This window comes from Budorcas taxicolor, chromosome 12 (assembly GCF_023091745.1).
Source record: "Budorcas taxicolor isolate Tak-1 chromosome 12, Takin1.1, whole genome shotgun sequence".
Taxonomy (NCBI): Eukaryota; Metazoa; Chordata; class Mammalia; order Artiodactyla; family Bovidae; genus Budorcas; species Budorcas taxicolor.
In genome coordinates, this window is record NC_068921.1 from 20,197,954 (window position 1) to 20,210,592 (window position 12,639).

Consider the following 12,639-nt stretch of genomic DNA (forward strand, 5'->3'; position numbering starts at 1 on the left):
GATAAGCAAGGGGCTTCCCTGGTGGCTCAGATGGTAAAAAATTTGCCTATAATGCAGGAGACCTGGGTTTAATTCCTGGGTCAGGAAGGTCTCCTGGAGAAGGAAATGGTAACCCACTCCAGTATTCTCGCCTGGAAAATCCCACGGACAGAGGAGTCTAGCAGGCTACAGTCCACGGGGTCGCAAAGAGTCAGACACGACTGAGCGACTAACACACAAACTGTAAGCAAAGGGTTACCAGGGCCTTCAAATTTGTCTGGAATTTGATGGAAAGGTCAAATTGGAAGGGTCTGGAAAGGCTTCATTTTAGTAGTTTGGGGGAAGTGACAGGTGAGCTCTGTGGCTGGACATGCATGCTGCCTCTGAATGTTTCAAGAGAGAGAGGTGCCTTGTCCCCTCCAAGATACACTTGGGGATGCTCCCCTCTGTAGAAGGGGTAAGGCAGGCAATGTGTGGGGATAAGAGGGGAAAAGCTGAACTCAGGCAGTGGGACCCCAGGTGTGAGCAGGGGAGCCAAAGCTATGCCTTTGGCAGAGCCTAGCTCAGAATCTGCCCCTAAAAAGGTGAAAGTGCATTCAGACCCTGATTGAACCCGGGGTAGGAAGGCAGGGCAGGACTCTTTCGAAAGAGTTGAGTTAGTGACTGTTTTCTAGAACTGTTCTGACTTAGCCTTTCTGCTTCTGCTTCCCCTTTCTACTTGAACAACCATTTCTTACATGCTTGTGCTCACAGGAATAGTCTTCTGTGGGTAGAAATCTGAATACATCTTCAGAGGGTATACTGATCAGATGAGGATACTCAGCAGTGTGAATGAACACAGGCCCACCTAGTTCCTTTGAGGGACTTCATTTTCATACAGCTGCAAAACTGAATGTCTAGTATATCTTTGGAACCCAGGGTGCCTTGTGGAGCATGGATGCATAATAAACGTTTGTACCATGGAATGAAAGAAGCCAAACGGGGCATAGCTTCATAATTAAATTTACAGATGAAACCTGATAGAGATAGGATCTGGGAACACCAGTGACAATTGAGAAACTGCCCCAAAGGGATGGAGGGGAAAGGGACTAGCTGCGTGGGCAGGAAATAACAACTGGACGTTTGACCTTGAACAATGGAAGGGTAATTCACCTAGGGTGACATAATTGAAAACACAGATATTCAACCTAGAAAAGGCACATTGAAATCTAAAACGTTGATAAGGGCTCAGGGAGGCTAAATAGCCAATTGGATTGCGGATTAAATAAGGACAGGGCTGCACAAAGTGAACTCCAGTGAAGGGTTCTGCCAGACTTGTAGCCCTGCCTGGCTCTACTGTGGACACTGTGGCTCGTGCAGGCAATAGAAAGCCCAGGAAAACATAAAATAGGAACACAGGGCTCCCAAGATCAGTGTCATAAATACACATAAGAAAGTGGATGAGAGATAATAATATCTGGAAGCCATTGGCTGGTGAAGGCCTGAGTTCGCCAGATTATGTGTTTGGCTGGAATAAAGTGGGCAACGGCACCTGGTCCTCTTTTTGTTTGTTTTAATATTTATTTGCTTATTTGGCTGCAGTGGGTTTCAGCTGCACCACACAGGATCGTTCATTGAGGCTCAAGGGCTCAGTGGTTGAGCTCTCAGTTTCAGTATCTGTGGCACACGGGCATAGTTGCTCCGCACCATGTGGGAATGTTAGTTCCCCAGCCAGGGATCGAACCTGCATCTCCTCCTACATTGGAAGGAGGATTCTTAAGCACTGGACCACCAGGGAAGTCCCTGTCCTATTTGAAAGATGTGTTGGAAAGAGATGGGGCAGGAGGAGGCTTCCGAGAGAACGCTGGGGAACTGAAATAGGTGAAGAGAAAATTGGCCAGGAAAGGCTCTCCTCAGCATCGAGCACAGAATGAAGTGCATGGTGGTGCCCAGGCACAGTTATTAAATGGATTTGAGTTAAGAGTAACTAACCCCCACTCCCTGCGGTAAATAATACGAGGGCTCTTCAGTGGGGTGTAGGCTCACTAGTCATCCTGGAATTCTCAGGTGGTCCCTAGCTGGCACACTGCCTATTTTATTTAAGCAGTGTCAGTGTCCAAGACTTTGGCTTTGGGCATGAATTAACTTTTTAGAGTTGTGTGTCTTTTCATTAAGTCTCATAAAAGTAGCCACATTAAAAAAAATTTTTTTTTCTTTTTGTAGGAAGCAAGAGTATGGAGATTAAATAGCATATTTGGGCCCGTTTAAATTGCCTACATGTCAAAACAATCTGAGAACCAACACTTCAGCGAAGTGTCAGTGATGCAGTATAGAGGCGATTTAGTATCTGTTATCTTCCCAGTTATGCAGACACAAAAGGACTGTTGGATTTCTATCCCCTCCTGTTGCCACTCATTTTGGTGATTGACTTCAGTGGATTCTAGTTCCGTAAATGCCTTTGCAGCTGGCCCCTTCCCGCCCTTCCCAGCACTGACCTACATGCCCTGCAAAGGGGCTGTGACTTTGTCCTGCTCTCCCCATTTCCTCTTGCATGCCCCCCCACCCCGCCCTGAAACTGGGCTTCAACTGGGTCACTCCCCTTCTCAAAAATCATCACTGACTTCTCATTGCTTTTTTTCCTCAGTATTCTCAAATCCTGGTCTGCTATTCCAGGCTCACCTCACTTGCCCCTCTAACCTCTGCAGCTTCCTCATCAATCTACCTCCAGTACCCAAGATAACTCCTCCCTCCCCAGGCAGATCCTAGGCTTTTCCCAAGGATTTCTTTTCTCCAGGCTTCCTTCTCTCCAGCAGATCTTCTTGCCCCACCTGCTCCTTCCCTCTCCCTTATCCTCAGTTCAGTTCAGTCGCTCAGTCGTGTCCGACTCTTTGCGACCCCATGAACCGCAGCACACCAGGCCTCCCTGTCCATCACCAACTCCCAGAGTCCACCCAAACCCATGTCCATTGAGTCGGTGATGCCATCCAACCATTTCATCCTCTGTCGTCCCCTTCTCCTCCTGCCCCCAATCTTTCCCAGCATCCGGGTCATTTCCAATGAGTCAGCTCTTTGCATCAGGTGGCCATTGGAGTTTCAGCTTCAACATCAGCTCTTCCAATGAGCATCCAGGGCTGATCTCCTTTAGAATAGACTGGTTGGATCTCCTTGCAGTCCAAAGAACTCTCAAGAGTCTTCTCCAACACCACAGTTCAAAAGCATCAATTCTTCTGCGTTCAGCTTTCTTTACAGTCCAACTCTCACATCCATACATGACCACTGGAAAAACCATAGCCTTGACTAGACGGACCTTTGTTGGCAAAGTAATGTCTCTGCTTTTTAATAGGCTGTCTAGGTTGGTCATAACTTTCCATCCGAGGAGTAAGGGTCTTTTAATTTCATGGCTGCAGTCACCATCTGCAGTGATTTTGGAGCCCAAAAAAATAAAGTCTGACACTGTTTCCACTGTTTCCCCATCTATTTGCCATGAAGTGATAGGACCAGATGCCATGATCTTCGTTTGCTGAATGTTGAGCTTTAAGCCAACTTTTTCTTGCTCCTCTTTCACTTTCATCAAGAGGCTTTTTAGTTCCTCTTCACTTTCTGCCATAAGGATGGTATCATATGCATATCTGAGGTGATTGATATTTCTCCCAGCAATCTTGATTCCAGCTTGTGTTTCTTCCAGTCCAGCGTTTCTCATGATGTACTCTGCATAGAAGTTAAATAAGCAGTGTGACAATATACAGCCTTGATGTACTCCTTTTCCTAGTTGGAACCAGTCTGTTGTTCCATGTCCAGCTCTAACTGTTGCTTCCTGACCTGCATATAGGTTTCTCAAGAGGCAGGTCAGGTGGTCTGGTATTCCCATCTCTTTCAGAATTTTCCACAGTTTATTGTGATCCACACAGTCAAAGGCTTTGGCATAGTCAATAAAGCGGAAGTAGATATCTTTCTGGAACTCTCTTGCTTTTTTGATGATCCAGCAGATGTTGGCAATTTGATTTCTGGTTCCTCTGCCTTTTCTAAATCCAGCTTGAACATCTGGAAGTTCACAGTTCAAGTATTGCTGAAGCCTGGCTTGGAGAATTTTGAGCATTACTTTACTAGTGTGTAAGATGAGTCCAATTGTGTGGTAGTTTGAGCATTCTTTGGCATTGCCTTTCTTAGAGACTGGAATGAAAATGACCTTTTTCCAGTCTGTGGCCACTGCTGAGTTTTCCAAATTTGCTGGCATATTGAGTGCAGCACTTTCACAGCATCATCTTTCAGGATTTCAAATAGCTCCACTAAAATTCCATCACCTCCACTAGCTTTGTTTGTAGTGATGCTTCCTAAGGCCCACTTGACTTCACATTCCAGGATATCTGGCTCTAGGTGCGTGATCACACCATCGTCATTATCCGGGTCATGAAGATCTCTTTTGTACTGTTCTTCTGTGTATTCTTGCCACCTCTTCTTAATATCTTCTGCTTCTGTTAGGTCCCTACCATTTCTGTCCTTTATTGAGCCAATCTTTCCATGAAATGTTCCCTTGATATCTCTAATTTTCTTGAAGAGATCTCTAGTCTTTCCCATTCTATTGTTTTCCTCTATTTTTTTGCCTTGATTGCTGAGGAAGGCTTTGTTATCTCTCCTTGCTATTCTTTGGAATTCTGCATTCAAATGGGTATATCTTTCCTTTTCTCCTTTGCTTTTCACTTCCCTTCTTTTCACAGCAATTTGTAAGGCCTCCTCAGACAGCCATTTTGCTTTTTTGCATTTCTTTTTCTTGGGGATGGTCTTGATTCCTGTCTCTTGTACAATGTCATGAACCTCCGTCCATAGTTCACCAGGCACTCTATCAGATCTAATCCCTTAAATCTATTTCTCCCTTCCACTGTATAGTCATAAGTGATTTGATTTAGGTCATACCTGAATGGTCTAGTGGTTTTCCCCACTTTCTTCAATTTCAGTCTGACTTTGGCAATAAGGAGTTCATGATCTGAGCCACAGTCCACTCCTGGTCTTGTTTTTGCTGACTGTATAGAGCTTCTCCGTCTTTGGCTGCAAAGAATATAATCAATCTGATTTCGGTGTCAACCATCTGGTGATGTCCATGTGTAGAGTCTTCTCTTGTGTTGTTGGAAGAGGGTGTTTGCTATGACCAGTGTGTTCTCTTGGCAGAACTCTATTAGCCTTTGCCCTGCTTCATTCTGTACTCCAAAGCCAAATTTGCCTGTTACTCCAGGTGTTTTTTGACTTCCTACTTTTGCATTCCAGTCCCCTATAATGAAAAGGACATCTTTTGGGGGTGTTAGTTCTAGAAGGGCTTGTAGGTCTTCATAGAACTGTTCAACTTCAGCTTCTTCAGTGTTATTGGTTGGGGGCATAGACTTGGATTACTGTGATATTGAATGGTTTACCTTGGAAATGAACAGAGATCATTCTGTCGTTTTTGAGACTGCATCCAAGTACTGCATTTCAGACTCTTTTGTTGACCATGATGGCTACTCCATTTCTTCTAAGGGATACCTGTCTGCCATAGTAGATATAATGGTCATCTGAGTTAAATTCACCCATTCCAGTCCATTTTAGTTTGCTGATTCCTAGAATGTCAGTGTTCACTCTTGCCATCTCCTGTTTGACCACTTCCAATTTGCCTTGATTCATGGACCTAACATTCCAGGTTCCTATGCAGTATTGCTCTTTACAGCATCGAACCTTGCCTCTATCACCAGTCCCATTCACAACTGGGTGTTGCTTTAGCTTTGGCTCCATCCCTTCATCCTTTCTGGAGTTATTTCTCCACTGATCTCCAGTAGCTTACTGGGCACCTACCGACCTGGGGAGTTCATCTTTCAGTGTCCTATCTTTTTTGCCTTTTCATACTGTTCATGGGGTTCTCAAGGCAAGAATACTGAAGTGGTTTGCCATTCCCTTCTCCAGTGGACCACATTCTGTCAGACCTCTCCACCATGACCCTCCTGTCTTGGGTGGCCGCACATGGCATGGCTTAGTTTCATTGAGTTAGACAAGGCTGTGGGCCATGTGATCTGATTGGCTAGTTGTCTGTGATTGTCGTTTCAGTCTGTCTGCCCTCTGATACCCTCTCGCAACACCTTCTGTCTTACTTGGGTTTCTCTTACCTTGAATGTGGGGTATCTCTTCACGGCTGCTCCAGCAAAGCACAGCCGCTGCTCCTTACCTTGGACATGGTGTAGCTCCTCTCGGCCGCGGTTTTGCGTCATCGCAGCCGCCACCGCCACCGCGCTTGCGGTTCAGTTCAGTTTAGTCAAAAAGAGGCAGACGCGACTTAATGACTGAACTGAACTGTTTAGTCATTAAGTCGTGTCTGCCTCTTTTTAACCCCATGGACTGCGGCACGCCAGGCTTTCCTGTCCTTCACCATCTCGTGAAGTGTGCTCAAACTCATGTCCACTGAGTCAGTAATGCTATCCAACCATCTCATCCTCTGTAGACCCCTTCTCCTCCTGCCTTCAGTCTTTCCTAGCATTAGTATTTTCCAGTGAGTCAGTTCTTCACATCAGGTGGCCGAAGTATTGGAGCTTCAGCTTCAGCTTCACTCCTTCCAGTGAATATTCTGGGTTGATTTCCTTTAGGATTGACTGGTTTGATCTCATTCCTTCCAGGCGCAGTCTAGACACACAAGTCTCCCTACTTCCTCCAGCTGGAGTCTCTCTCCCTCTTTTGGGCCCCCATGACACTTGAACTTTACCCGATCCTCTCATGGGAGCTAGATGGCTCAGAGCCACTGTGTTGCTGTGTTAAGAGCACATGCTTTAGAGTTCAACACCTGGCTCTGTCTCTTACTAACCAGGTAACTTCTCTGAGTTTGAGCTTTCCTCTCTATGAAATGTGTGTGACATGCTTGGCAAGGTGGTTGGGATGATCAGCAAGAATGCATGGCACAAGGTGGAGGGATCAATAAATGACAGGTATTATTACTACATACTCCTCCTCCCCCTTCTGGCTCAGCTGATAAAGAATCCGCCTGCAATGCAGGAGACCTGGGTTCGATCCCTGGATTGGGAAGATCTCTTGGAGAAGGGAAAGGCTACCCACTCCGGTACTGTGGCCTGGAGAATTTCATAGACTGGATAGAGTGGGGTCGCAAAGAGTTGGACACTACTGAGCGACTTTCACTTTCAGCTAACCTAAAAGTGAAATATGTTAGGTTGTTGCATTTATACATATTCATGTCTCATCTGGTGGTTTTTTTTTTTTTTGGAAACTTTTTCTTTTGTATGGCGTACAGCTGGTTAATGGGGCTTCCCAGGTGGTGGGGTAGTAAGGAGCCCGCCTCTCGATGCCGGAGACGTAAGAAACGTGGGTTCGATCCCTGGCTTGGGAGGATCCTCTGGAGGAGGGCATGGCAACCCATTCAAGTATTCTTGCCTAGAGAATCCCACGGATAGAGCAGCCTGGTGGGGACTGCAGTCCATAGGGTCAAAACAGTCGGACACGACTGAAGCGACTTAGCACACAGGCATGCACAGCCAGTTAACATTGTTGTGATGGTTTCAGGGGGAAGCAAAGGGGCTCAGTCATACATATACACGTATCCATTCTCCTCCAAACTCCCCTGCCATCCAAGCAGCCATGCAGCATTGAGCAGGAGTTCCACATGCTATACAGTAGGTCCTTGTTGTCTGTTTTAAATGTATCAGTGTGTACATGTCCATCCCGAACTCCCTATCCCCTTCCCCCATCCCTCACCCTTGATAACCATACATTCATTCTCTAAGTCTGTGAGTCTGTTTCTGTTTTGTAAGTAAGTTCATTTGTATCATTTCTTTTTAGATTCCACGTATAAAGGACATCATGTAATATTTCTCTTTGTCTTAAGCCTTATTCTGAGAGCTTCCTTGAGGCCAAACTCTTGACTAACTCATCTTTGTACCTTCTACAGTACCTAGCACAGTCACTTCCCATCAACCAGGTCCTCGAAGGGTGCTTGATGATAGCCTCAGTGACCGAATAAACAGAAATATAATCAATGGTACTACACAGAATGCTCTCTTGAGGCAATCATCCTGTCATTTGACTCAGTCTGACCTTTGCAGTTAAACTAAAAGTGACTGCAAATTGCAAGCATTTACAGGCATGATGGCGGAAAGCACAAAGCATGCTGATGAACAGGTTGTAACCTGGGGGATTGCCCACTTGGGTTATACAGTGAACTAATTGACTTCCATGCCTTATTTCCTCCCTTTATTTGACTAATCCACATCCACCCAGCAGCCAACACATGGAACAGAGCCCTGGAAATGCAGGCAGTTTTCCTTCTTTGGGTCCCCTGGGAATTTCACTACCACAACCATTATTAACTGGCTGGAAACAATTTAGCATCTGGCTCCCAAGAGGTAGAAATGTATAGAATAAGGAAAGGGGTGAAAGTACATCCCATCCTGTCGTTTAAACAATATTCTGGCTCGGAAAGGAACAAATCTAAACTATGTTTCCAAGAAAATGTGACTGTGGTCATTTTTCTTAAAAGAGCTCAGTGTTTCTGGTCCTTTGATAACAGAGACTAGCTCTAAAGGAGAGAGGTCATTTCACAGAACAAGGTCAGTCTGGAAGAATTTTGAGAGACGTGGCTCAGACGATAAAGAATCTGCCTGCCAGTGCAGGAGACCTGGGCTTGATCCCTCGGTCAGGAAGATCCCCTGGAGAAGGAGTGGCTACCCACTCCAGTATTCTTGACTGGAGACTTCCATGGACAGAGGAGTCCAGTGGGCTACAGTCCGTGGGGTCACAAAGAGTCTGACAAGACTAAGCAAGGGACTTTTTTTTTTTTTTTAATTCTCTACTCTTTTTCTCCTCACCTCCTCCCCTTAGCAGGCACCTTCATGCCCTTCTGGTACCACCCTGGGAGCTTTTCCTGTTTTCTCCTCTTGGCCATGCATGCCCTGGGTGAGGCCCTGAGCTCTTTTCCTGGGGCTGGATCCTGTAGTCCGACTCCTCCTACTTCTCTATCTCACTTTCACCCTCTTTTGCTCCCAAAGTGCTCATCTGTTACCTGTCTCATGAAATATACATGATTTTTTTTATTTTTTTGTGTGTATGCAGGCTTTCTATGTGAAGTAAGCTTTCAAATTCATTGGGTAAATACTTAGGAGCACATTGGTAGGTTACATGGTAAGACTGTGTTCGCCTTTGTGAGAAGCTGCCAAACTGTTTGCTGAAGTAGTTAACAACATTTTGCATTCCCCCCAGTAATGAATGAAAGTTTCTGTGGCTCAGTATTCTCACCAACAATTGGTATGGTCAGTTGTTTGGATTTTAGTCATTCTGATATGAGTGGTAGCTTGTTTTAAATTGCAGTTACCTAAAGACAAATGATGTCAGGTCTTTTCATATCATTGTTTACTCTCTGTTGTCTGCTTTGGTGAGGCATCCGTTTCAGATCTTTGGCTCATTTTAAAATTGGGCTTTTTGTCTTCTTATTGTTGAGTTTTAAGAGTTCTTTGGGTATTTTGGATATAAGTCCTTTATCAGTCTGTGGCTTAACTTTTTATTTTCCTAACAGTGTCTTTTACAGAGCAAAAGATTTTAATTTCAATAAGTCTAACATATCCATGTTTCATTTCATGATTCATGTTTTTGGTGTTATATGCAAAAACTCAACACCAAATCCAAGGCCATGCAGATTTGCTCCGGTTTTATTTTAGAAATGTAGAAGTTTTGTATTATGAGCATATCTTCTCATTTAAAAAAAAAAGGTTTTTATTTTACATTTAGGTACTTGATCAATTTTAAGTTCTGTCTTGTGTAGAGTATGAGGCCTGTGTCTTGCTTTATTTATTTTTTGTTTGGTTGGTTTTTGCAAATGGTTTTTTATCAAAGAGTGCTCCTCGTGGTGAAAAGATTTGGGTCCCGTCTGATCTTCCTTCATTCAGTGTCAGTCTTGGGACCTAGAGATGAATCTATCCATCATTTTCTTTCAAGTAATCTTCCCCTGCGTGCATGTATGCTAAGTCGCTTCAGTCATGTTCAACTCTTTGTGACCCTATGGACTGTAGCCCGCCAGGCTCCTCTGTCCACGGGATTCTCCAGGCAAGAATACTGGAGTGAGTTGCCATTCCCTTCTCTGGGGGATCTTCCCAACCCAGGGATTGAACCTGGGTCTCCCCCATTGCAGGCGGATTCTTTACCATCTAAACCACCAGGGAAGCCCTTTTAAAATAAGACAAAAAGATAAAGCAAGGTTGGGGTGAGAGATAGTTTAAATAAAAATAATAAAATACTAAATAAGGAGAGCAGAAAGTCAGGAATCCAACTGAAACAAGGGTAGTCAACACCGTCAGAAAAAGGACTACTGAAGTAAGGAAAACAGAAAAACCAAAAAACCACTGACAATATGGAAGTGCATCCTTCTAGAGGAAAATTCCTTCTTCAAAGGAAACCTAAGCTCTGCTACCCTCTAATGATTTTCCTTACATGAAAAAGTGAAATTGGTGCCCCAGAAAGATGCAATATATGACATCTAACATGAATTACTTTCTTTAGTACCATGGTTCACTTGTCTGGATCTACTCATTCTTTACTTGCTGAGAGCAAAATTATGCCAGTTTTGGTTTCTTAGGTCACATGGGTCCATATTTACAATAGGCCCCAAATTGTTGTTCTTGGAAGCATTTGGTAGAAACTTGGTGTTTGAGGTTGTGGTTCTTGTGGCAGAATCAAGGGAGGGAAGATATTCCTCCAAGTTCATATTTTATTTTTAAAAGAATCATGTTGGGATCTTACAGATCAGCATTGTTTACCTTCTGTTTTATTGATGAAGAACCTGAGATTCAGGGAGGCTATGCAGTTTTCCAAGGTTTGATTTTACACCTCTCTGTATATATTCAGGAAATTACTGCAATAGCTTTAAATATTGGTCTAAAGTAACCAAAAACATTGTGTGAATGAATGTCCCTGAATCCATGTGTGGTAACATGGGTATAAAAGTGTATTCCAACTAAAATTAATTGTATGCTATACCCAGAGAAAAATAGACTGAAAGGAAAGACTCTCTGGAAGATGCAATTATAGGAAATTATTATTTTTCTTCATTCTCTTCTCTGTTTTCCAACTTTCCTATAGTTATTGTGTATTACTTTTAAAATCAGAAAATAAGCACTAGCAACTTACTGCAATGTATTTTATAAAGGAATAAAATTGTACATAAATAGTATCCACCCAAAATGGCAGAAGCCAACCAAGGGAGGCTGTGTGCATACATGCTTAGTCACTCAGTTGTGTCCAACTCTTTGCAACCCCATGGACTGTAGCCCACCAGGTTCCTCTGTTCATGGAATTTTTCAGGCAAGGGTACTGGAGTGAGTTGCTATTCCCTTCTCCAGGGGATCTTTCTGACTCAGGGATTGAACCCCTGTCTCCTGCATTGCAGGTGAATTCTTTTACCGTCGGAGCTACCAGGGAAGCCCCCAAAGGAGTCTGTGGAAAATCAGTAAAAGCCAACATCTCCCAGGAGAACAGACACAGACTGTTTTACAGTATCCATCTGTAGATGTTCAGGTCTAATAGAAGAGGGTTTCAACCAGGAGTCTGAGCTACTTGCATATATGGCAAAGACGGAAACTTCCAGATCCAAAGAATGAAAGGCCAGGGAGGGGAGACCCCGGAGGATGAGGATGGTACCGTAAGATGCCTCCCTGTGAAAATAAGGGTGCTAAGAGCTGCAAGACTTCTGCCTGTGCAGGTGCAGAGCTGGCCCCAATCCTGCACCCTTGGGTGCTCACATCTGATTGAGTGTGAACAATAAGGTGTTACTGGATAAAATTCACATTCTGTGCTGGAAATTGGCATTAGCTCTCCTTCTTTCATAGCAAAGCCAGTCTGCCTTGGTTTCATGCCCAAAGGGACACAGTTGGGAGAAAGTAGAAGACTCCGAACTGTTAGCTCCACTCCCTTTCATCACTGCATGCTCCCTCTCTTTTATTAATAAGTCATTCAATTTACTCTGCACAGGTTTTGTGCCTAAAAGCAAATTCTAAATTCTTATTTGCCAAGTTTAGTCTTAAGTATAGGTAGGGTAGGATTAGGTGGTGTAATAAAAGCCCAGAAAGTCCATTAATCCAAAAATCTCTTTTTCATGTGGGAACCTAAATGCCTGAGAATTTATCTTAGGAAATAACTCATTCCTTCGGGCTAAAATTCTGGGTTTCATTGAGTTCTTTGTGTTAAGGCCATATGGCAGAAGAGGTGGAGGTGGTGGCTTAGTCGCTTCAGTCGTGTCTGACTCTTTGCAACCCCACGGACTGTAGCTCACCAGACTCCTCTGTCCATGGGATTTCCCAGGCAAGAATACTGGAGTGGGTTGCCATGCCCTTCTCCAGAGGATCTTCCCGACCCAGGAACTGAACTGGCATCTGCCGTGCTTCCTGCATGGCAGGCGGATTCTTTACTGCTGAGCCATCTGGGAACCCACAGAGGTACCACACAAGTAATAAGAGTCACAGGGTCTCATCTGGGCCATTATGAGCTATCCAGCTAGTAGTTCAAACTCTTTGGGTTTCTGTTTTGTCACCAATAAAAGCTCTTAAATACCTCTTAGTCATCAGACTGTTCCCCAGATTTTTCGCCCAGCATGACTACTACAGAGGAAGCTGCTTTGGAGCTTTTAAAGGAGGAAGATAAAGAAGAGAGCTCAGGTGCATGGGCCACACTTCTTGG